Source organism: Quercus lobata, chromosome 4 (genome assembly GCF_001633185.2).
Source record: "Quercus lobata isolate SW786 chromosome 4, ValleyOak3.0 Primary Assembly, whole genome shotgun sequence".
Taxonomy (NCBI): domain Eukaryota; kingdom Viridiplantae; phylum Streptophyta; class Magnoliopsida; order Fagales; family Fagaceae; genus Quercus; species Quercus lobata.
The window spans coordinates 46,475,163-46,497,762 of record NC_044907.1 but is presented as its reverse complement, the minus strand read 5'-3'; the positions used below and the strand labels follow the sequence as shown (position 1 = coordinate 46,497,762).

The following is a 22,600-nucleotide window of genomic DNA, read 5'->3' as shown; positions in this document are numbered from 1 at the left end:
ATAAATTTGAACTAAATAAAAAAAAAATCAAAAACATAATTGAAAATAAAAACTCACATGATTTGAGATCTAGGTTTATTTTGAACAAGAACACATAAGAACACAAACCCAAATTTAAACACAAACAGAAGTAGAGTATTTTCCTTTATTTGAAAATTTTTAGTTTTTTTTCTTAAAAAACACACACAAAATTAGACACACACCCAACACTCCCACTCCTTCTTGTTTAAATTCTCTCTCTCAACTACTGTTCAACCTCTCTCTTTTCCTTTCCTTTGTCATTGAGCCTGATCCCTTTCATGAGAGATGAGAGGAAAAGAAAGGAGGAATTGCTACTCATTGAGCTCAATCCTAACCCTAGTCGGACACGAGTAAGAAGAAAGAGCAGCAGCGGTAGAGGTGGCTTAGAGAGGAAGAACTACCACTTTAGATCTGGTGCTTTCGGATATGAGAAAACTAGAAACCACAACCAAAACCAAAACCAAAACCAAGCAACCACCAACACCTTTTCGAAAATCAACTAACAAACCAAGCCCTTAAAAACCTCAATGACAATGGCGGAGAACTTAAGGTGAAAGAACCAAGACCCATTGCCTTTCATGGCAAGGGTGGTCAACGATGAAGGATTGAAGCTAGAGGAGCTTTGGTGTGGGTTTCTTGCAGTGGAATAGAAGTAGCGATCAGTGGTGGTGGATGTGGTGGTTGCAAATCCAACGTTGGAGTAATGGTGGTGGTTAGTGGTTGCGAGAGGGAGGAAGAGATTATGGATGCTGTAGTTGTGAATCAGTTTGGGTATTTTGAGTTTGTTAAAATCTGGGGATGTGTTGGGTTTACCAATGATATTTTGAGTTTGTTCAAATTTAGGTGAGAGTTGTGTTTGTAGTTGTTGGTATGGTTGAGGGATTGAACTAGGTTTGTTTGTTATTTGGTTTGGTTGAGAAATTGAAGATCTAAGATGGGTTTGTTTGTTGTTGGTTTGTTTTGTTATGGGTTTGTATCATGTTTTTGTGTTTGATTTTCTAAGTTTGGATGAATTTTGTCAGAGACATTTTGTGACAAGTGCCTAAAATGCAAGATTAGCTCAAATCTCCCCATGGGTACTTTAGAATGTTTACTTATGGAGAATCAAGCCCAAAATTCCAAATGTATAATAAACAAAAGGCTAATGGTGCTTTAACAAGAGAGAAATCAAAATGCCATAACTGAAATACAAGAAAATGCAAAAAAAAAGTATATAGGTTTGAAATTTCGACTCACAGTCAACGAGAAGAGGAAATTGAGAGAGGTTGTGAGGAAGAGAGGGAAGGTTCCCCTGTACCCAAATTTCCACCCCTAAGTTTTAGAATTGTGAGAATGTTAGCTAGCTAAATGGGACTTTGCTCTAAAGTTTAAGCTCTAAGGGTTGAACATAGTTGGTTGATTTTTGAGTTGAAAAGAGAGTTTTATATTGAGTTTGAGGTGCTGCTAATGACTGGCTTTTGGTTAATAGAAAAGGCTACCCCAATGTGTTAAGCAAGGAGTAATTTTTAGGTTTGCTTTTGTTTGGATAAAAGGAAGGCTTACTTTTATCATTGTTAAAGGAAATGCTTGACTAAACCCTCATTGGCTCCCCTTTTTCAATTGTTTCAGACCATTGGGAGGCTTACCTAAGTGAGGGCTAGTAGTCAACCAAAGCATGAAAAAAAATTTGAGGTGGAAATTTTAAGTACAAGACCTCCTTTATGAGCTTGAGTTGCTACCAGTGTCCCTTGCTCACTTAGTAGTACGCATGAGCTAACTCATGTAAAAGGTTTCAAAAAAACTAACCCATACCCTCCAAACCACACTTTCTCAATTTCTCCCATATGTCGCATGGACTTGGGCCATGCTTAAAAGAATAAAAATATAATATAATATAATATAATACATGAATTGAGCCCATAATGAGGCCAGGTTTGATTGAGTTGAGCTTGTAGAAAATGTGTTTCAAAAATGGGTATCAACATTAGCCCCCAAGCACGTGTGGCACTTGCGGCATGCGTGTGAGTAGTTGATGCCTCCTATTGCTTGTAGATGTAACGGGGTTGGAAATTAGCATACCCAAATGCTCCATTTTTTGTTGAGAAAATATGGGTCGAAGAAGCCTATTTGTAGAAATGACGTGGGTTGTGAAGCCTAATTGTAGATGCATCGTGTTCATGAAGCTCAAGAAATTTGAGTTCTAACCAAATGATAGGTTTAATCTGGAATGCTCCTTTTCTTCCATGCCCATACGTAGCTTCAATTTCTTTGTAGGATGGTTTAAGCGCCTTTAATTTCATGACGCTTTCTCACTTCTTTTTGGCTTTCTGTGATTGTATTTTAGGAATAACATTCCCAATATAAGTCTTGGATGAGTGGACCCAGGCCGTGTGTCATGAAGTTTTACTCCTTTAATGCGTGAATGAGTGTACCTTTGAAATATTTCAAAGCTTGAATGTGGCATGGACCAAAATGGTTGCCGATTGTTTATCTTTACATGAATTGGATGCCCAAAGAGATTATGTTGGCAATGTTTGTGTATAGGCGTGTGGGTTGATTTAGACCAAAGGCCATGAGAAATAATTAAGGCCTTGACTCTTGGCCCATGTGTTTGATGACCAATATAAGGTGGGTCCCCTAACTCGGCCTTACTTTAGTTTTCCTTTTCAACTTGCTTCTTTTCTTTTACCATTTGAATCAGGTCGTCCTTCTTTCACTTAAGCTTTAGCCAATACACCGTATCACGCCACTTTGCTTTAGACCCATTTCATCACTTTGCTTTTCATATCTCTTTTCCTTTTTGTTTGTTGCTATCACTTCTTCAGATGTAAGCTTTATTCATGCCACTTGCCCATTTCTTTCATTAGATTGATTTAGTTGACATTTTAGGGTAATTAACCCTGATTTTCAAACATTATAATTAGTAGGCCATGTTTTCAAACTATATTTTTTACTAGCATCTCAAGGCTAAGAGGCTCGATTTTGGACTATAAATCGAGTCTTTGAAGGTCGATTTTCATGTTCTATTCGGGTCCGAGGTGGCAGTTTTTCCACCTGGAAATCGAGTTTTAGAAACTCGATTTACATATCGACCCTCAAAGACTCGATTTGTTCTTTAAATCATTCAGACTGAAAAGATGAAATTTCATGAAATTTCAGCAAGTACAGAACACAAACACAGATCAGAAATTAGCCAGTACAGCGCAACCCTCGCGACCTAGGCCAGCCCTGCTCTTAGAGGGCTTGATGTTTAGGCCAGACCACGTCGTCTAAGGCTCGATGTTATTGGAAGGCGGCTCCTGCTCCGATAGTAGCACCAAGAAATGTTTTGCTGGGTAAGAAAATATGAGATGATGAAGATAATAATAAGGAACGGAACCCATCAGACACGTGCTGGGAATTTGAAAAGAGAAAACATTATAGAAATCGAGTCTTTGAGACTCAATTTCCAAGTGGTCATCGCATGGAAAAAATGCCACATCAGACATGATCAACCCATGAAAATTGAGTCTTTGAGACTCGATTTATAGGCCCTAAATCGAGCCTCTTAGACTCGAGATGCTAGTAAAAAATATAGTTTGAAAATGTGGTCTACTAATTATAATGTTTAAAAATTAGGGTTAATTTCCCATTTTGGCCGATTTAGTTGCTTTTCTCTTCTATTTCTCAAGACCACTTTCAATTTTGCTTCTTTCAAAATGCCACCTTCAAAATAATATGTCGAAGACCCATGAGAGCAGCAGGGTGAGGTTTTGATGTCAATAAAAGAGGGGATCTTTGTTGGTGACGAGAAATAAAAAATAATCTAAAGATCAGCTTGGCATCATCCATCGTTCTAATAGTTAGGATTTAGGTAAGCCAATGCGGCTTTGTTGTAGAAAAGAGAAACCTGATGGTACAAAGTGAGGAGCTTTGCCGGAGCTTAGCCCATTGTCCATGCTTGAGGGTTTGTTGGCATCAATGATGGGGAAATGGTGTAGACAATAAAGAGGGAAGAACTTTCATTGTTAAGGAACAATTTTTTTTTTTTTTTTGGTAAGAGAATGATGCCAAATGCGATGACTAGGTGTTAAATCTATTCTTTGTGCAGGTTTGATAAAGTCGGATGCGATGCCCACCTCTGAGGGCTAATTTTATTTTTGCTAATCTTTGGCATATACTTGGCGATGTGTTGAATAAATTGTGTTGTTAATTGTGTAGGATGGATCTTCTTTAGGAAATCACAGACCCACCATGTGGTACCAACTTATGTGGTTGAGCCATTGTTCTCATTGAAGCCGAAACTCATGTCGAAGTCAATTCTCATTGATTCTGATTGTCGCAAAGCATGGAAATCAATTTGCAGTGCGGCTATACTTGACTTTGAGTTGGCCATTGTGTTGCAAGTAAATTGTCCCCATTGTTTGCTGTAAATTTGAATGAGCAAATTGTGTCCATATGAGGAAATGATGATGAACGAGATATTGGGGATGGTTTGATTTTTTTAGTTGCTTTATTGTTGGCAAATTTGGTGAGATTGTGTTTGCCAAGATTAGTTTCGATGAAGTCATAGCTATGAGCGATACTGCTGGCCACTTGGGATAGCATATTTGAGATGGAATTGAGTGAAGATATCACTTGGTGATGTAGTATAGGGGTGTGACACAGTTACTATATGTGTTGGCAGCCACCAGTATTGTGTTCTTGTGGCAAATGCAAATAAAAATGCAGGGCCACAAGTTGTTGTTGCTTCATGCTTTTTGTAATGATAAGAAAAGTGTTGGTGAAACCAAGATTGATGATTCCATAGAGTGTCTACTATTTAATTATAGTGCTGCCCATCCATAATAGCCCTTGCATTTTGGGCCTTACTAGGGAAAAAGAGACCATAATGGCTTGAGATGACGCCTTGTAAAATAGCCATTGTGTACACTAAAAGCGATGAACGATGCAACTTGTAAGCAAGTAGGAGGTTTTTCTTTGTTGCACAGCTATAAAATATGTTGTTCAATGAAACATCGTTGTGCGAAGATGCTTTCGCTTGTGGTGATGTCACAGCCACTATTCCTTCTATATAATTGTCAATGAACTGAAGATAGCACATAGATGGAAGCTTTGTTTGTCTGAGGATGAAGCCACAACTTCTTTGGCAACATAAAATCTGTTGTGGGAAGTCAACACTCACTGCCACCTGTTCTTGTCATGCCAATAGGAGTTGTTAAGTGTGATGCTTCTTCGTTTTACATAGAATAAATTTACTTTGGGAGAGTACGCCATTGTTGAATGGGAACTTGTGACTCATTTGGTAAGTCACATTTCTTCTTCATTTTCTTTTCTTGCTTGCATATAATAGTGTATTAAGCGCATTTTACTGTGGTTTCTTGTAGGATGACTTTGGCTTAGGCAATTGTGGTGCCATCATTTGGACTTTCATTCACGAGGCCAATCTCATTGCCAGTGCATCGTTTTCTAAGGTTGAAGCCACTTCAGATGGTAACATAGAGTTGCAATAGATGTACCATGGTTGCTGTTAGTAACTTTGAACCCTTTTTGGTTTTGTCTCTTGCTTGTAGCTTTGAAGTAAAGAAGGGAGTGATTTCAACTCAATGTCTCGAAGATGGTGATGTTGGGCAAGGACTACGACATCGCTTCGACTTTTTCCTTCACCTTATTTATTTTTTTTTTCTATCCGGTTGTTTCATATTGAGCATCAAGTTTTGGATGTTTGAACTGGTTGAAATGTGTAATAGGGGCTGCCACCTTAAAGACATTTACTCTTGTATTTTGCCTTTATGAACAACCCACTTATGTATAGAGCAGCTCTTATTTAGTTTGATTGGTGCCACTTTGAGTTTATACTATCATGGTTAGTAGACATAATTCGCATTTTGTACAAAACAAACATATATGATATTTGGATGTATATTTTGTATTTTATAATGAAAATTGATTTGTACCTCAAGGATGTATATGGTTTGTAATTTGTACATTGAGAATGACTTTATATCTTTCTTTGATAGGCTATGAGCATGTTTTTGTTGTGAAACTAGCCCCTATACGGTTATGAATGCTTTGATATCTTGAGGAAAGCTTGCTTGAAAAGGTCATGCGCATCTTGTAGTTGAGTAGCATAGTTTTGATAGATTGTACACAATTAGTCTTTTGAGAATGACCCGTGCTTATGGACACAAGGGAGGAGCTGCCACCTAGTTGTTGAAATGGTCTAAGAACCATATATATAGCATCCTTTCGAGGAAGGACCTTTTGATCTTACTACCAGAGATATGGGTTTGGAGTTAAGGTACGGTTTTAGGAAGGTGTTAAGCACTCAAAACCCCCTAATCCTAAGGTTGGTTTCCCATCATTGTGTCTTGTGTCTTAACATTATTAAAGGCATACTCAATATTTTTATCTAACTCTCTCTCTCTCTCTCTCTCTCTCTCTCTCTCACACACACACACATACACACACACACACTATCATTTATCTAACAATCAACATGGCATCAAATATCCCTAACCATATATCTATCATGGCATACCCTAGCGTTCTCTAGCATGGCATTGCACATCATCCTAGCAATTATCTAACATACTTCATCACATCACAAACCCTATCATCATACATCTAAACATGCTTCATCATAAACTCTATCATTATATCACATCACATTCATCCAAGGCGGAAACATGTGAGTATTAAGATCAAAGGTAGAAGCAAAGCCAATCAAAACATGTCATCATCCAAGGCATCAAGATTATAATTATATCATCAAACCTAACCATGCAAGCACATTGTGAATGCATGACTTACCTTGCAACAACTCAGCACCTATGGCATTATGCATGAGCATGTGAATGCATGTTCATAGCATTAAAACAATAAAACCCAAATTCTAACATGTGAAAGCAAACAAGCAATTAAACATATGAAACAGAAGCTTTGAAAGCATAAAAATATGGGTAAGAGGCTAAACAGAAGTATACATGTGAAAGCAGAAGTAAAAACAGATAAATAAAAATTAGAGTTTCTGGGCAAGTTCATGCACACGCATAAACAACCTTGAGTGCACATAATCAAGCCTGCGTGCGTAGGAAGGATATGCGCACGTGGATTTCTGTCCAAAAACCCTAGAAAGACAAGAAAGATTTAAAAGGCTAACTCTAACATCCTAACATGCTCTTTAGATATACAAAAACATAAACCTAGACTACCTAAACATATTGAAACATAAAAACAAGCAAAGAAACAAACAAAAGTAGAATTAAACTAAAGAAAATAGAAGAAAAATTTTAGAACTATACCTCAAAGAAAAGCTCTTCAAGATTGATTTTTGACCACTCCCCTCAGTCAAATCTATTCACAATTCAATAAAAAGAGTGATTAGTAATCTTAAACTCAAAGATCAAGGCCAGAAAAGGCCCTAATCAAAAGAAAATTAACTTGAGAATGTTTTGTGAAAAACTCCCTCTTTGATTCACTATTTTTAGTGAATCTTAGTGTTTTCTCGTGGGATTTCTATGTGTTTTCAAAATATACCTTGTAAGGCTACTTATAGTGTGAAAATAGGGGTTTGAAGCGACTTCCAGATGATGTGGGATTCATTCCAAACCTAAGCATAAATGTAGAAAACTTGCCATGTTTAGTTTCTGGAATTTGCCATGAGTGCACAAGATCAGACTTGCATATGCATGCAAAAAGCTACATGCGTAAGCCGATTCTTGTGTGCGCATAGTGAGGTTTCCTTGGCCATTTTTTTTTTTCAAAAATAGATTTATTTGCTCATCAAAATTTATATTTTTCATTTTAACACTTCTTAAATCAATTTAACATCTGATTGGGCCCTAAACCAACCTTGGGTCTTAGAATTCAGCATCAATGGGGAAAGGGGGCTCGAGTCAGAAGGGGTATAAAATACAGTGTCTACAATGCTTGATTGGATATGTTGTGAACTTGACTTTACCTTTGCAAGGGTAAGATAGTAGACATGTTACTTGGTTGTCATGCATTTGCAGACAGGTTTTGGCTAAGTGCACATCTTGGTATTTGTTACCCTTCTTCAGTGCTTTATTGACGGGCAAATTTGCTTTCACATATAGCACTTTATTGCTATTGTTACTTCATTAGTTTCAAGAAGCCCCCACATATGGGCTGCAATTTCACGCATTGCAGGTCATGGTGCACTTGTTTGTCACCATTTCAAAGAGGCTGATTGCGTTCTCACTGATAGCGGCTTGAATAAGGCTTGTATTGCTATCATTTTGTGAAGATATCACACTCTTGCCTATAGCAACTTATAGAATGACAAGTTTGCTATTTTCTTGAGGAGTTTTTTCCTTGCGTATAGCGAATTACCATATGGCAATGAGGTAGTGATTTGTTGTGTTGACTTTCCCATATTCTTAAGGGATGGTTATGTCTTTGCTTGTAGTGAATCATCATGCTTGAACTATATGAAAATTTTGGCTTTCCCTAAGTTGTTGAGGGCATTGCACCCTTTCAAGTTTGGGTCTTGCCATGTATGAATAATGACATCTTGTTGGCTTCCTAATCATTCGGTAGGGTTTACCTTTGACGACGTGTTGACTTTCCTACCTTGTTGAGGGCTAGTGGGTATCACCATAATGAAACATCTTACTGGCTTCCTAACCATTTTGGAAGGGTTTACCATTGAAAAAGTATGTGATTGGCTTTCCCTACATTATTAAGAGAATTTTCACCCTTGCATGTAAAGGCTTTGCCATAAGAGTAATTTGTTGGCTTTCTTGCCACTTCGCAAGGTTTTTTATTAGGAGAAAGCATTGGCTTTCCCTACCTTATTGAAGGCATTGCACCTTTGCATGTAGGGGTCTTACTATGCTTGGATAATATGATAGTTCGTCAGCTTCTTAATGTTTCATAGGGCTTGCCTCCAAAAATTGGTATAAGCGAGATGTATTATTGTTGTTTATGAACAAGATGTCAATGCAACAAATGATATGCTTCTTGATGAATTTGGCTACAACCATTTTCATTGCTTTCTTAAGTGGAATTGCTTCCACCCACTTAGTGAATTACTTAGTGGTGGCAAAAACTTGAATGTACAAATTTAAGGGTGTGTGGATAGGTCCAATGAGATCAAGCCCCCAAGTATTAAGGGCTATGGGGTGCTCACGTCTTGAAGGCTTATAAGGTGTATGTGTACAAGGTTGGAGTGTACTTGGAGGTGCAACAACTTTTAGTGAATTTGGTTGTGTTAAACCAATTGTATCCCATTGCCAAGAGTTGTTAGTGGGATTTCTTCATCCCTTAGTATTCTCAATATTACTCAAAGATAATTCTTGAAAATGGGGGTTATCCCCTTTGCTATATAAAGGGTAGAACATGATTTGTCTTTGTCAAAGATATGTTATGCCGCAGACAGCAACTCTATACTTAGCTAACTTGGCTTCTAATTTTGGTATGACGATAGGCTAAGTATCAGAGATGTCGATATAAGGTTGTTTCATTCCCAGCACAACATATTTTCTCCCACATTTTGATTAGCCTCTTTGTCAAAGATACATGAGACCGTAGACAACGGCTTTATACTTTACTTGCTTGGCTTCTAACTTTAAGACAGTGATGGGCTAAGCATTTGAGACATTGGTATAGGGTTGTTGCATCCCTAGCACAATAATTTCTATCTTTAGCCTTTATGATGCTTATTCCAAGATTCCATTTAAAAATATTTGGGATGGATTTTTAGCATCTAGCATGTGATTTTTGGCTATTTGACATCAATGTTTAGAGTGAGCTCTAGCTAAGCATTCTTCAAAGGTGTGTGCTAAGAGCAATTTTCTTGAGGATGGCGACATTGACACTTCCCTCTTATGCATAATCTTGAATTCAAGAATGATTAAGGCATTGGCATGGCTTGGAATGCATGCGCTTGTCACAATTTGAGATATATGAACATGCCATGGCTTGGCATGTGTGAATCAACCATGATTTGGGATGTGTGAGCTTGTCATGGTTTAAAGTGCATGAGCGTGTCATGGCTTGGGTGAGGGGGAATTGAGTCCGACTTTCCATCTTTGTCGGATGCACTGAGAAGGTTTCCATTTTTTCCCCTAGTGTAATTATCATTTATATTAGTAAACGATAGTCAAGTCTAAGAATTAGCACAAACGACTTATAGAAAATATTTTGATTAAAAATTTGAAGGATTGAAATGGTTTAAGTGATATATAAAAAATATGAATTAGTAAAGAGAAAGCTTGAGAGTCTTAGCTTAAGCGTGCTTTGACTATAATATATCGCTCGAATGACTTCAAGACTTGGTGTGTGGAATATCTAGTGACTTGTAGTGGGCTTAGCTATGGCCTTTAGAAATTTGGCAAAGACTTTATTTAGCAGTGATGCAAAAAATATTTAGCTGCAAAGGGTTGCACATAGTGTCAATTATACTCATCCCAAAACAATTCAATCACCTACGATTGCCCCCAAATGCTCAGCGCTAACCTCAACAACAATAAAGGAGACATATGTTGAGGAGATGTTGACAATGAGCTTTTAGCATAGTCGTTGGGGGTTCTTGGGTTGAAATTGTTGTTTAGAGCTTTGCTTTGTTGATTATTGGCTGAAGCCGTCATTCCCTTCGTGGTTAGACTTGTGACTCACCATTTTTGTATTTTCAAACTACAACAAAAAATTTCACAAATATAATGTAAAGCAAGAGATATAGGATGATTCATCCATAAGTATAATAGCTAAAAGAGAATATAAACAAAATTTTCCCTTAAATAAGAAAGTTGATTCTTTCCCCATCCTCAAAATCTTTCACTTCTTGGATGGCTTCCAGAGGTTGGAGTGATTTTGTCACACATTTAGGAGCATCTCTAGCAGCTCAAAAAGCTAAAGATAGACATTTTTTCAGCTCAACTTCACAATGCTCTTCTTACGCAGCAAAGCATCATACTGTTTCTCTTGTGAATAGCAAGTTGAGGTGAGAAACACCATCTCTTTGTTGGTTGTATCATTGGAGGCACCATTTCTCTTCTTTCAGTTGCTTGACTCCCCAGTGGAGTCACCAAAAATGTCGGGGACATTTTGCGACAAGGGCCAAAAATGCAAGATTAGCCCAAATCTCCCCTTGGGTTCTTTAGAAGTGTTTATTTGTGGAGAATCAAGCCCAAAATTACAATATTGAGTAAATAAAGGATAATGGAGCTTTAACAAGAGAGAAATCAAAATGCCAATTACAAAAATGCTGAAAAATGTTTAGAAACACACAAGTCCGAAACTTCGACCCATAGTTAGCTAGAAGAGAAAATTGAGAGAAGTTGTGAGGAAGAGAGGGGAGGTTTCCCTATACCCATATTTCCATCCCCAAGTTTCAGAATTGTGAGAATGTTAGCTAGCTAGCTAAATGGGCTTTTACTCTAAAATTTCAGCTTTAAGGGTAGAATGTAGTTCGTTGGATTTAAGTTGAAGGGAGAGTTTTTTTTATTGAGTTTGGGGTGCTACTAATGACTGACTTTTGGTCAATAGAAAGGCTACCCTAAGGTGTTAAGCAAGTAGTAATTTTCAATTTCGGTTTTGTTTGGATAAAAGGAAGGCTTACTTTTATCATTATTAAGGGAAATTCTTGACTAAACCCCCATTGGCTCCCCATTTTAAGTTGTTTCACACCACTGGGAGGCTCATCTAAGTGAGGGCTAGTAGCTGGAGCTGGCCAATGGGAACCACCTATGTTTAAAGGCAAAAATGAGTTCGAACAAAAATTTTGGTCCGCTATCAGCCAGAGCATGAAAGCTCTTTTGAGGTGGAAATTTTAGATACAAGACCTCCTTCATGAGCGTGAGGTACTACTAGTGTCTCTTGCCTACTTGGTAGAATGCATGGGCTAGCTCATGTAAAAGGTTCGAAAAAAAGTGACCCATACCCTCCAAACCACACTTCCTCAATTTCTCCCATATGTCGCATGGGCTTGGGTCATGCTTAAAAGAATAAAAATATAATATGATATTATACATGAATTGAACCTATAATAAGGTTGGGCTCGATTGAGTCGAGCTTGTAGAAAATGTGTTATGAAAATGGGTATCAACAAATATTTTGGGTTTGTGTTCTTGATAAAGAGTTTGTGTTCTTGTGTTCTTTTGATAAGGTGGAACTCAAGTTTGAAATAATGTGTTTTTAGTTTTGAATTTTGTTTTTTTTTTTCTTTTGTTAAATTGAGAAATTTAAAATTTAAATTATATGCTAACATGGATGTTTAAATAAAAATATTAAAATATATATTTTAATGGCCATGTTAGCATTTACAGTGTTAATAGTGCACTCCATTTGCCACGTAGACAATTTCCATTAGTGTGGTAACAGTAGGGATAAAAACGAGATCGTTTTTTGATTTTATGAACTAAATGTGGTAAAATTAAAAGTAGGTATCAAAATGGGAATATGGTCAAAATGTAGGGCCCAAAATGGTATTTCCGCCTTTATTTCTTTTTCCTCTTACTATTAATAGGAACGTCAAGTTTTCCTCCATCGGAGAACTAGATAATATAATTGAATGCCTAGCTCGAGATATCTTAGGGTAAAAGGTAATAATGATAGAGGGGCATATTCTATTATTTTGATTTTGATTAAATATTATTAACTTTATATATATATATATATATATTTATATATAATTTTTTAATCTATTTTTCTTGTTTTAGAGATGCATAATTATTAATTAAGTTTTTATATTCAAATTCCTCTAACATCTCTTTTTCAAGTGATAATTTAGGTAATATGCTTTATCTTTCTTATAACATATCCATATAAGATTTTATGAATTTTAACTTTATAATTATTTCCGTTGTTATCTTCCAACTCATTTCTATTAATATTTTATTTTATTTATCATTATCAGATTTTCACCTAAATTTTCTGTTATATATTGGTTATTGCTAGTAACAAATTTATAAAGAGATCCTTTTTATATTTTCAACTAATTCTTCTAATCTTTTTTTCTTTTTAAGTTTTTCATATTCATATACATATTTTATAGCAAACATTTGTATGGCAAATAATAAAAGAAACACTATCTATAGTCTATTCTATAAAATTATAATATAATTAGAATGAAATAATATTTAAAGTGTAGAATAATAAAACTTGATTAATAAAAAGATACTATTGGATTTTTTTTTTTGGGTTAAACATAGTCATAATATTAATTAGAAACAACCAGTTTATTACCAAAAAAAAAAAAAAAACTCGGCTTTATCAAAAGCAAGCAAAATTTCCATCATAGGCATTAGGTCATTCAAAATAAGGAGGTTAGTTCATTGTACAACTCTTATTTCAGCTAGATCATCAATACATCCATTTTCCTATAAGTATGTGACATTGTGCAATTAAAGAAGATCCTCATCAGGTTTCTGCAATCAAATAACCGTTGCGGTCCGTTTGGTTGGAGGAGTGGAAAAGTAGGAGGATGGAAAAGTGGAAGGATGAAAAATATTTAGTTTTCTCTCGTGTGTGTTTGGTTGGAGGGATGGAAAAGTGGGAGGATAGAAAAAGTAGTTTATATAAATTGACTATTATACCCTTGTTACATAATAGGTAAGAAATAGATTTATTTGTACTCATTAAATAATATAAAATTTACTAACAATTATATTTTTCAATAAGAAGTTTTATGTCCACAATATTTTCACAAAAAAATTTATGTGAAAAGTTGTTACTAATTCTAATTTGAACCTACAACTGAAATTATTTTTTTACTCATCAATATTAACTAATAACAATCTGTTACTTAAAATTTATTGTGAAAATATTGTAGTAACATTTTTCATTAAGGATTTTTTATTCTTTATATTATTTCTCTTTTCAATCTTTTCATTTCATCCATACCCTTTTTTTTTTTTTATGCTGTCTCCTCCATACACGTTGTTATCTCTATCCACACTCCTTCTTTTTCTTTTTCTCCACACACGTTCCAGCAAATCATTGAGCACTCTCATTCTTTCTTTTCTCCAGCTCGCTCTCTTTGTTTTTTTTTTTTCCTCCATACATGTTTTTCTTTTCTTCAGCACTCTCATTCTTTCTTTCTTTTTCTCCCTCATTCAAGAAGTGCTTTCTCTTTTTTTTTTTTTTTTCCTCCAGCTCTCGGTCTCTGGGTTTTTTTTTTTTTTTTTACTTGATTCTAGAACAACCATTGTGTTTGTGAGGAGGGTAGGTGGGAGAGGGCATTTGTGTAATTCCACGGCAAGAGCAGTTTTCTCTGCATAGTTTTCCTCCCAATTTGGGAGGAAAAAAAAATTTGTGGGCCCGGGGAGAAAGTTTTCTCCCGATTTTCCACTCCTCTTATTTTCTTCCCATTCCCAAACAGAGGAAAACTCAGTTTTCTACCCCATTTTCCTTCTTATATTTTTCATCCTTCCTAAATTCCACCCAACCAAACACAGTGTAGAACACTAGTATTAGGGGTGTAAAAACCCACCAGTTGCTATTTTAGCCACCAAACCCATAAAAACATGCTCCAGCTGGGTTGCTGTATCTAAAAAAATTTGCAACACAGCTACAGTAAGTTGGTACATTTGCAACCTCACTGTAGTTGGTTGCAAACTTGATTTAAAATTTAAAATTATTTTATTACACTCCGGACCCACTTTTCTTTCCCCTGACTCTCTTCTCTCATATCTCAGCTTCTCTCTCTCTCTCTCTCTGCTTTTTTCTCCCTCTTTTCTCTGTCTCGGTCCATCTCTCTCAAATCAGCATGGAGGGCGTGGAGTAGAGGGGATCAGCGTGGAGAGTGTGGGTTTGTGGAGATCAGTGTGGAGAGTGTGGTGGTGCCAATAATGGGTGGGTTTAATGGGTCATGGTGGTGGTGGTGGAGGTGCTGATTGTGGTGGTTTCTATGATGGGTGGGTTTGTTGTGAAGGAGAGTTTTGGTGATGGTGGTGCCGATGGTGGGTGGGTTTAATGGGTTGATGGGCGTGGGTTTGATCGGCCTTGGGTGGGCATGGGTTTGATGGGTTTTGCTTTGTAGATTCATGGTGGTGGGGGTGGGTTCGGCTTCTCCTCCGCTTCTGATCTCTCTTGGATTTGGATTGTGGTTTAGTGGGTGGGTTTAATGGATTTACATCAAGACTGTATTCCGAAGCTATGATGGTGGTGCCGGTGGCGGGTTTTGGTTGATTTTGTTGGTTGATTTTCTGCGTGCGGTGGTTTCTTGTGATACTCAGCAGTGGTTGATCATGGTTTGGATTGGCAAGTTTTGGTTGATTTTGTGGGTTTGGTCGTTTGTTGTGATGTTTGGTGATGCTGTGGTGGTGGTTCGGTGGGTTTGGTATAGGCTTTTTGGCTGGTTCTTAGTGGTTTGCTGTGTGATTTGTGAATGGTTGTGGGCCTTGGTGTTTTGTTGGGTTTGTAGTGGTGGTTCATTTTTATGGGTTGTGGGTGATGTTGGTGGGTAGTAGTGGGGAAGAGTTATTGGGTAGAATAGAGGGATGGGAGAGACGAGAGAAAATAGATTTTTTTTTTTATATAATATTATTTGGTTGTGTAATTTATATTTTTTTATTGAAAAATATGTAAAATAGAAATTAAAATATAGGGTAAGTTGTAAAATAGAATAGTAAAATAGATAAAATAGTATTTGAGGATGTGGAATGTGTTTTTTTACATCCCAATTGCCAGTGCTTTTATAAATCACATAATAGTCTCAACTAAACAAAACTCATTATACAACTTCATAATTTGTACTAGCCAAACAAATAAAATGAGCTCCCTTTAGAAAAGCCAAAAACAATTAACAATTAACAATTAATTTTTTCATCTTTTTTGTGAATAACAAGGTGCAATGATATGTCAACAAAATAATGGTGAAATAGTTGCTACGTTTCATCAAGTACTGTGTGTAATAAGCAAATGGCATACTTTTTATGGTTGGAGAATTAAGAAGGGTAAGTTGGCAAAACTTTTGTATTCTACATACTAAAGGTTTCCAATTTATTTATTTATTTTTTTTTTTTTGAGAAGTAAAAAAGGTTTCCAATTTCAAACTTCTAAATTCTAAGAAAGACCATTGAAAGTATTTGTTGATTTCTTTTGTTTATAATTCGATAGTTGCAATAGAGAAGAGAGAATTTAAACCCTAAATATTTTTTTAAAAATACTCAAAAGGTGACAAAACTACAATATTCTTGGCATTACGATTATAATAAATATTCGTTGGTTATCATAATTATCAAATTTCTTATTTACAAAAAAGATTATGTCTAACTTTCTTGTGCATTGCATAGGTTACCAGCTAGTATATAATAACTGACAAAGATCTGTAAACTAATTATAGTAATAATGATAAATATAATAATTGAAAAAGGTGAGTTTAGCATCTCCTATATAGTATTTTCTTAATTTCCTATTTTACAGTGTAAGCGGGCATGCTACTATACTAAATTTGGATAGTTTTCAGAGGTGTGGTTATCTTTCTAGACTCCACCCCCCCCCCCCCCCCAAACACTTTAACGGCAAGTATTCAATTCATATCAAGGGGAAAATGGACAAATTTCAGGTAGCTAAGTGCTTGCCATTTAAGGCTAAGAAGTTAGGGTGATATATAGTAGTAATAATCTTATCTTATATAATAATGGACCAAAAAAAAGACATATTATAATCCTTTAGAGTTATTAGCATAATTCAATCATAAAGTTGTTAAAAATTTATACTTCCATGGTCAATGAAATCGATTAAATCTTAACTGGTCATCAACGGTTTGATTATAACGATAAAATATTAATTAATTAGTGAAGGAGGAGGCACGAAAGCTAATAATAGTATAGAAGTTGAAGTGTAAATAGGAGAGTTCTTCGCAACCATGAATAAAATTAATTAATATCAGCTAGATGGCTTTAATGGTGATGAGCTCAGGTACTAAAGTATAAATAACTTTAAACCAAATAGGGAAACCATCATACCATACAACAAATTGTTAATAGCAAAGAAATAGAGAACAATAAAATGGGAGAGAATTTGAGCATTGTAACAATTTGTTTGCTATTTTTGTTGGCATCCACCAATGCCGTGCAAGTCTTTGACGTTAAATCATATGGAGGACAACCTAATGTTGATATCACCTAGGTATAAATATGTGTAGCACAATTAACTATACCTAATTAACATGAAAAGTGGGTTCTAGTTAACTTAACTAGTAAAGTCTTTTAACGTCAAATACAAGAACTTGGGTTCAATCTTTGCTTACACTAAAAACTATTTAGTGTCTTGACCAGATGATGAAACATTAACATGAAAAATGATTGTAATATACTGATTTTGATTTTTCGTAATGTGTTTATTAGGCTTTGACGAAAGCTTGGACAGCTGCGTGCGCAGTAGCAGGAAGTAAAGTTGTGATTTTAGTAGGGACATACAAACTAGGTTTAGTGACTTTGTTAGGTCCATGCAAAGGTGCTATTGAGTTTAACCTTTATGGCACCCTAGAGGCCCCATCAGACGTTGCCTCCTTCAAGGCTAAAGACTTTTGGGTTTCTTTTCAACATATCGACAGTCTCACTATGTCAGGTGGTGGAGTTTTTGATGGCAAAGGACAAACAGTGTGACAAAAAAAATAATTGTAACCAAGAGTACAATTGCGAAATACTTCCTACGGTAAGATTTCAATCTTAATAATTAACATTTAAATTTCCATTATTTTTATGTAAATATATATAGACACTACAACTTTAAGAACTTTAACCATCACGAAATACTAATTCAACCACTTATTTGTTTAATGATGTTAAGGATGATAACATATTATTAATAATTTGATGTAAGCTTTATATAATGCGGTGTCATAACTCACCAAAAAAGAAAATTCAAAATTTATATATAAGAAAGTCCTTATACCGAATATGGACACAACTTTTGTGCCATGACCCTAACTTGTGCAACTATGTGTAATGGAGAAAAAGTGGTGGTTAGAGGTGAAAGTAATGGTCCACCAATCATACTCACATATAACATTAAATTGTGACAAATTGTTTGGTCTAGAAAGAATTTTTTATATAATATTGTTGATGTAGTACCAACAACATTCATTGAGATATATATATATATATATATATTTGTAATTTTTTTTTAATATAGTAATTTGAGGAAGCGTTAGCATTTTGCTGCAATATATTTAAATGAAATTATGGCATTCATATTTGTTGTTTTGATTTATCTAACTTGTAAACATGAACAAAATATAAGGTTCAATTTTGTCACAAATTCAATAGTCCAAGACATTCAATCGAAGGACAGCAAATTTTTCCACATAAACGTTTTCGGATGCAAGAGCTTGCAAATCCAACATGTTACCATAACTGCACCCAAAAATAGCCCTAACACCGATGGAATCCACATCAGACGTTCATCTAGCATCACCATCACCAATGCCAATATTGGAATGATTGCATCTCCATTGGTGATGGAACCCAAGGTGTTACTGTTAACCAAGTAACTTGCGTACTTGGCCATGGTATCAGTGTTGGAAGTCTTGGAAGGTACCAAAATGAATAACCAGTTTCAGGAATTAGAGTAATTGGTGGCACCTTTAGCAGTACAATGAATGGTGTTAGAATCAAAACATGGCCTACTTCCCCTCCTGGAATTGCTTCTGATATACATTTCGAGAATATTATCATGAACAATGTTGCCAATCCTATCTTCATTGATCAAGGCTACTGCCCAAATAGTCAATGCTCAAACAAGGTTATTATAAACATCACAAATATAAACACTCATTTTGATGTTAAAAGTTAAAAAATGAAAAACAAGTTACAGATACTAATATCAAATTCTTGGGTGGGTTTTTGTTTGTTTGTTTCGCTTTCAGTCTCCCTCGAAAGTTAAGATCAACAATGTTAGCTTAAAGAACATTAGAGGCACTTCTTCAACAAAGGAAGCTGGGAAGCTTATTTGCAGTAACAGCGTACCATGCCAACAAGTGGTGGTTGCTAACATTACTCTTGTATACAAAGGTGCCGGAGGATTTGCTACTTCCACTTGTGTTAATGTCAAGCCCGCTGTTTTAGGCAAGTAGAATCCTCTTGCTTGTACCACCAGACAATAATAAAATGTCTCCCAAGCTATTGTAACTAATGCGGAATAAGGAAATACTATTTGGTTATAGGAGTTCTATATTAAGTAGAATTTTATTTACTTCAGTCTATCATGTTCCCTTTTTCTTTATTTAAATGAAATTGTGGAATGTTGGATAGTTATTTTTAGAGTTGTTTGAGTTCAGGCTTTTACTAAAAGCTACTGTGATCTGGAGTGCTATTGTAGATAGTATTTGTTTTGTTACTGTAGCTGGGATATTTCGGAATAAAACAAAAATTGTTATTAAACTCTTTGTAATTTTTTTTATTCTTCACCAAATAAATGCTTGTGTTCATGATATGGTAACATTCAATTCATCTGCATGCATGTTTTTAACGCCAAATTAACTTGCTCTCATACTCTTTGACGTTGGTAAGATGTAAAACTCATAAAACGGACGCCATATATTCAAATTTGTTTCTCTAAATATTGTATATTTTTACTATAGATTTCTATAACAACTAAATTTTAATCATTTTTATTTTTCAAAATATAACACATATTATTGAAGTTGATTATACCACCAAGGCAAAAATTAAGGTAGGAAATAAAAACCAATTACATAAATATTTTAGTAAACTTAAATTTTCTTACTAAAATGAAGCAATTTCGGATGATTAATCTGCATATTGTAACAAATGATTAACAATGAAATTAAATGATTTCAAGTACTTAAATGGTTTTTTGCATTAACTATTGTCTTTTATCAATAATTTTGTAGCTCAATGACATAACACGTTGTCATTTATTAAGAAAATCACACTTCAAATCCTCCTAATGTTAACTATCAAATTATAAGAATAAAACTACTACTTTTTAAAAACCTAAATTAAAAATTTTCATTCAGAATGACAAATATTTACATTTACATTTACATTTACATTTATTTATTTATTTATTTTGCGTTGGTAAAAGATAATTGAGTATGAATTAATCATAACTATTCAATCTAGGCATGTGCATATACATAAAGTTTACATAAATAAAATTGAAAAATAGGAAAAATATTTTAAATATGATGGTATCCCTATTGATATAATCTCTTGTACACCCTTTACATTTTAAATAATATTATTTGATATCCAAAAAAACAGTACTACTTACTGTAGACACCCCATCTTGTACCTCTTGTTAGGACATATGTGATTTAATGTTAGGAACATATGTCTCTATTTTATGTAATTGACTAATCCTTTGACAAAACGCACTTCACTTGTAATTGGGTAGATCTAAGATATGTTTAATACTTCAAGGAATAAGGTTTCAAGTTCAAGTGTTAAAGCCATGCAAGTCTATCCAAGAATCAAGTAATGAAGTGCTAGATTTTAAAGCTCGATAGCTAGCATCTATCAAGGTCTAAAAGCTGTTGAAGCCCATGGCTCGACAGCTAGCTCGATAGATGGCTATCTATCGAGGTTTATGAAACTCAATTTTTCAGAACTGATTTTCATCCAATCCATGAGTATGTATTTATGTTTTCTTTTCTCACAACCGTAAACATATATAATGATTATTTTGAAGGCCGTTAAAGGTGGCATAGTTGAATAAGCGTAGAGCAAAGTCTTGTTTATGCAAATTGTGACTGGAGATAGAATTTGCCCTAGTTCTTCTCTCTCTTGAAGAATTTGCTATGTTTGTACACCGTAAGGTTTTGTGACCAAGGAGCTTCTTGATTTTCATCATCTGGATGAACTGAAGAACTTTGCAGCTAACATCCTTCTTAAGTTGGTGATTAAGTCGCATACTGGGATCCGCTCATCTATTGGTTAGTCATGTACTGGAAGCCGTGCATTGAAATGAGAGATTGTTACTACAGAATAAGTCCAATTGGGTATTGAGGTAAGGGTTCAACTGTAGGTTGGTATAAGGTTCTGAGATTCCTTTACTTGTAATTGCTTATTTTGATAATAGTGGATTCTCAGGAGTGGTGACCTTAAAATCACCCGATAAGGTTTTGTCGTGTAGGTTTTCCCTATTCGTAAACAAATCATTGTCTCAATTTAATTTTCGCTGCATACTTAGTTTAATTGGTGATTTGTTTGTGCTGCCACGTACATTGCATGTTAACTTGATTAATTGATAAACTTGGCTAATTAATTAATTAATATATCCCAAGGGGTCAATACATTCTTGGCCTATCACCCCTTACGACTCGGGCCCTCGTTTCTTAATGATGCCCAAACTCTAAGGTCCAAGGCCAGTTTGGAGCCCAATCAAACATCAAATTGATTTGCGGAGTGTTAAAATGAAAAATATAACCTTTTAAATGAGCAGAAATCTATTTTTGGAAATAAAAGACAAAAGAGACCCTTGGCCCACATATGTGGGTAACGGCCTGTGTACGTGGGCCAAAGCATATGTACGCAAGCATACTCCTACGCATACAATTAAGGTTTCAGAAATACAAAAAAGGCAAGTTTTCTACAATAATTACTGAGGTTTGGAATGGAACGAATCCCACATCGTCTGGGAGCCATTCCAAACCCCATTTTTCTACTATATAAAGTCTTAAACGGTACATTTTCAAAATACACAGAAAATCCTAAGGGAAAACCTAAAATTCACTAGAAAATAGTGAATCAAAAGGTAATTTTTCACAAAACACCATCAAATCATTTTTTATCTGATTGGGACATTTTCTGGCCCTAACCCTTTGAGTTTAAAGTTTCTAATAAATTTTTTATTGAATTGTGATAGATTTGACTGAGGAAAACGGTCAAAAACCAAGCTTGAAGAGCTTTTTATTTAGGTATCCCGTAAACCCTTCCTTTTTCTATTTTTGCCTTTAATCTTTATTTTAGCCTGTTTTATTGCTTAGTTTATATTTATGCATGTTTGTTTAGGTTAGTCTTATAGTTTTTTTTTTTTTTTTTTTTTTTTTTTTTTTTTTTTTTTTTTTTAATGTTCTGAACATGTTTGGTTGTTAGAATTAGGGTTTTTGTTTTTGCCTTGTTTCTCTGCTAGTTTGTTTTTAGGTTGGGGTTTTGAACAACCCTGCATACATCTGCCACAAGCATGCGTACAAAGGTTAAATCCGACGTACTTGGGATTTGGCTTGCTTACGTAGGCCTCTATCTATATACACAAGCCATTGCCTAGAAACCTTAACTTAGGTTTTTTGCTTTGTTTCATTGGTTGTTTCATATGATTGCCTCTGTTTAAACCCTTTTCATATGTATACATGTATCTGAGCCTTTGTTTCACATGCTTTATTTGTTGTTTATCCCTTATATGCTAGATTAGGGTTTTCTTTCGTTTTGATGCCATAAACATGTATTCACATGTCCATACATAATGCCATTGGTGCTGAGTTGTTGTAAGGTAAGTAAAGGTAGGTCATTCATTGATATGAACATGCATCTTTTGTGATGAATATGTTTATATGATGTTTGATTTTTAGTATGGATGTTTACATGATCTTATGATTGTCATGATTAAGTTGCTGCCTTTGTTTGAGATGAATGGTATGATAGTGTTTCACATGCTAGGGTTTTTCATGTGCATGGTTTGGTTTCTT

At 35.1% G+C, this 22,600-nt stretch overlaps 1 pseudogene; it reads left to right on the top strand.

The window, feature by feature from the left end:
- The first annotated feature begins 554 nt into the window (after window positions 1-554).
- LOC115985335 lies at window positions 555-19,024 on the top strand (annotated as a pseudogene).
- The last annotated feature ends 3,576 nt before the right edge of the window (window positions 19,025-22,600 follow it).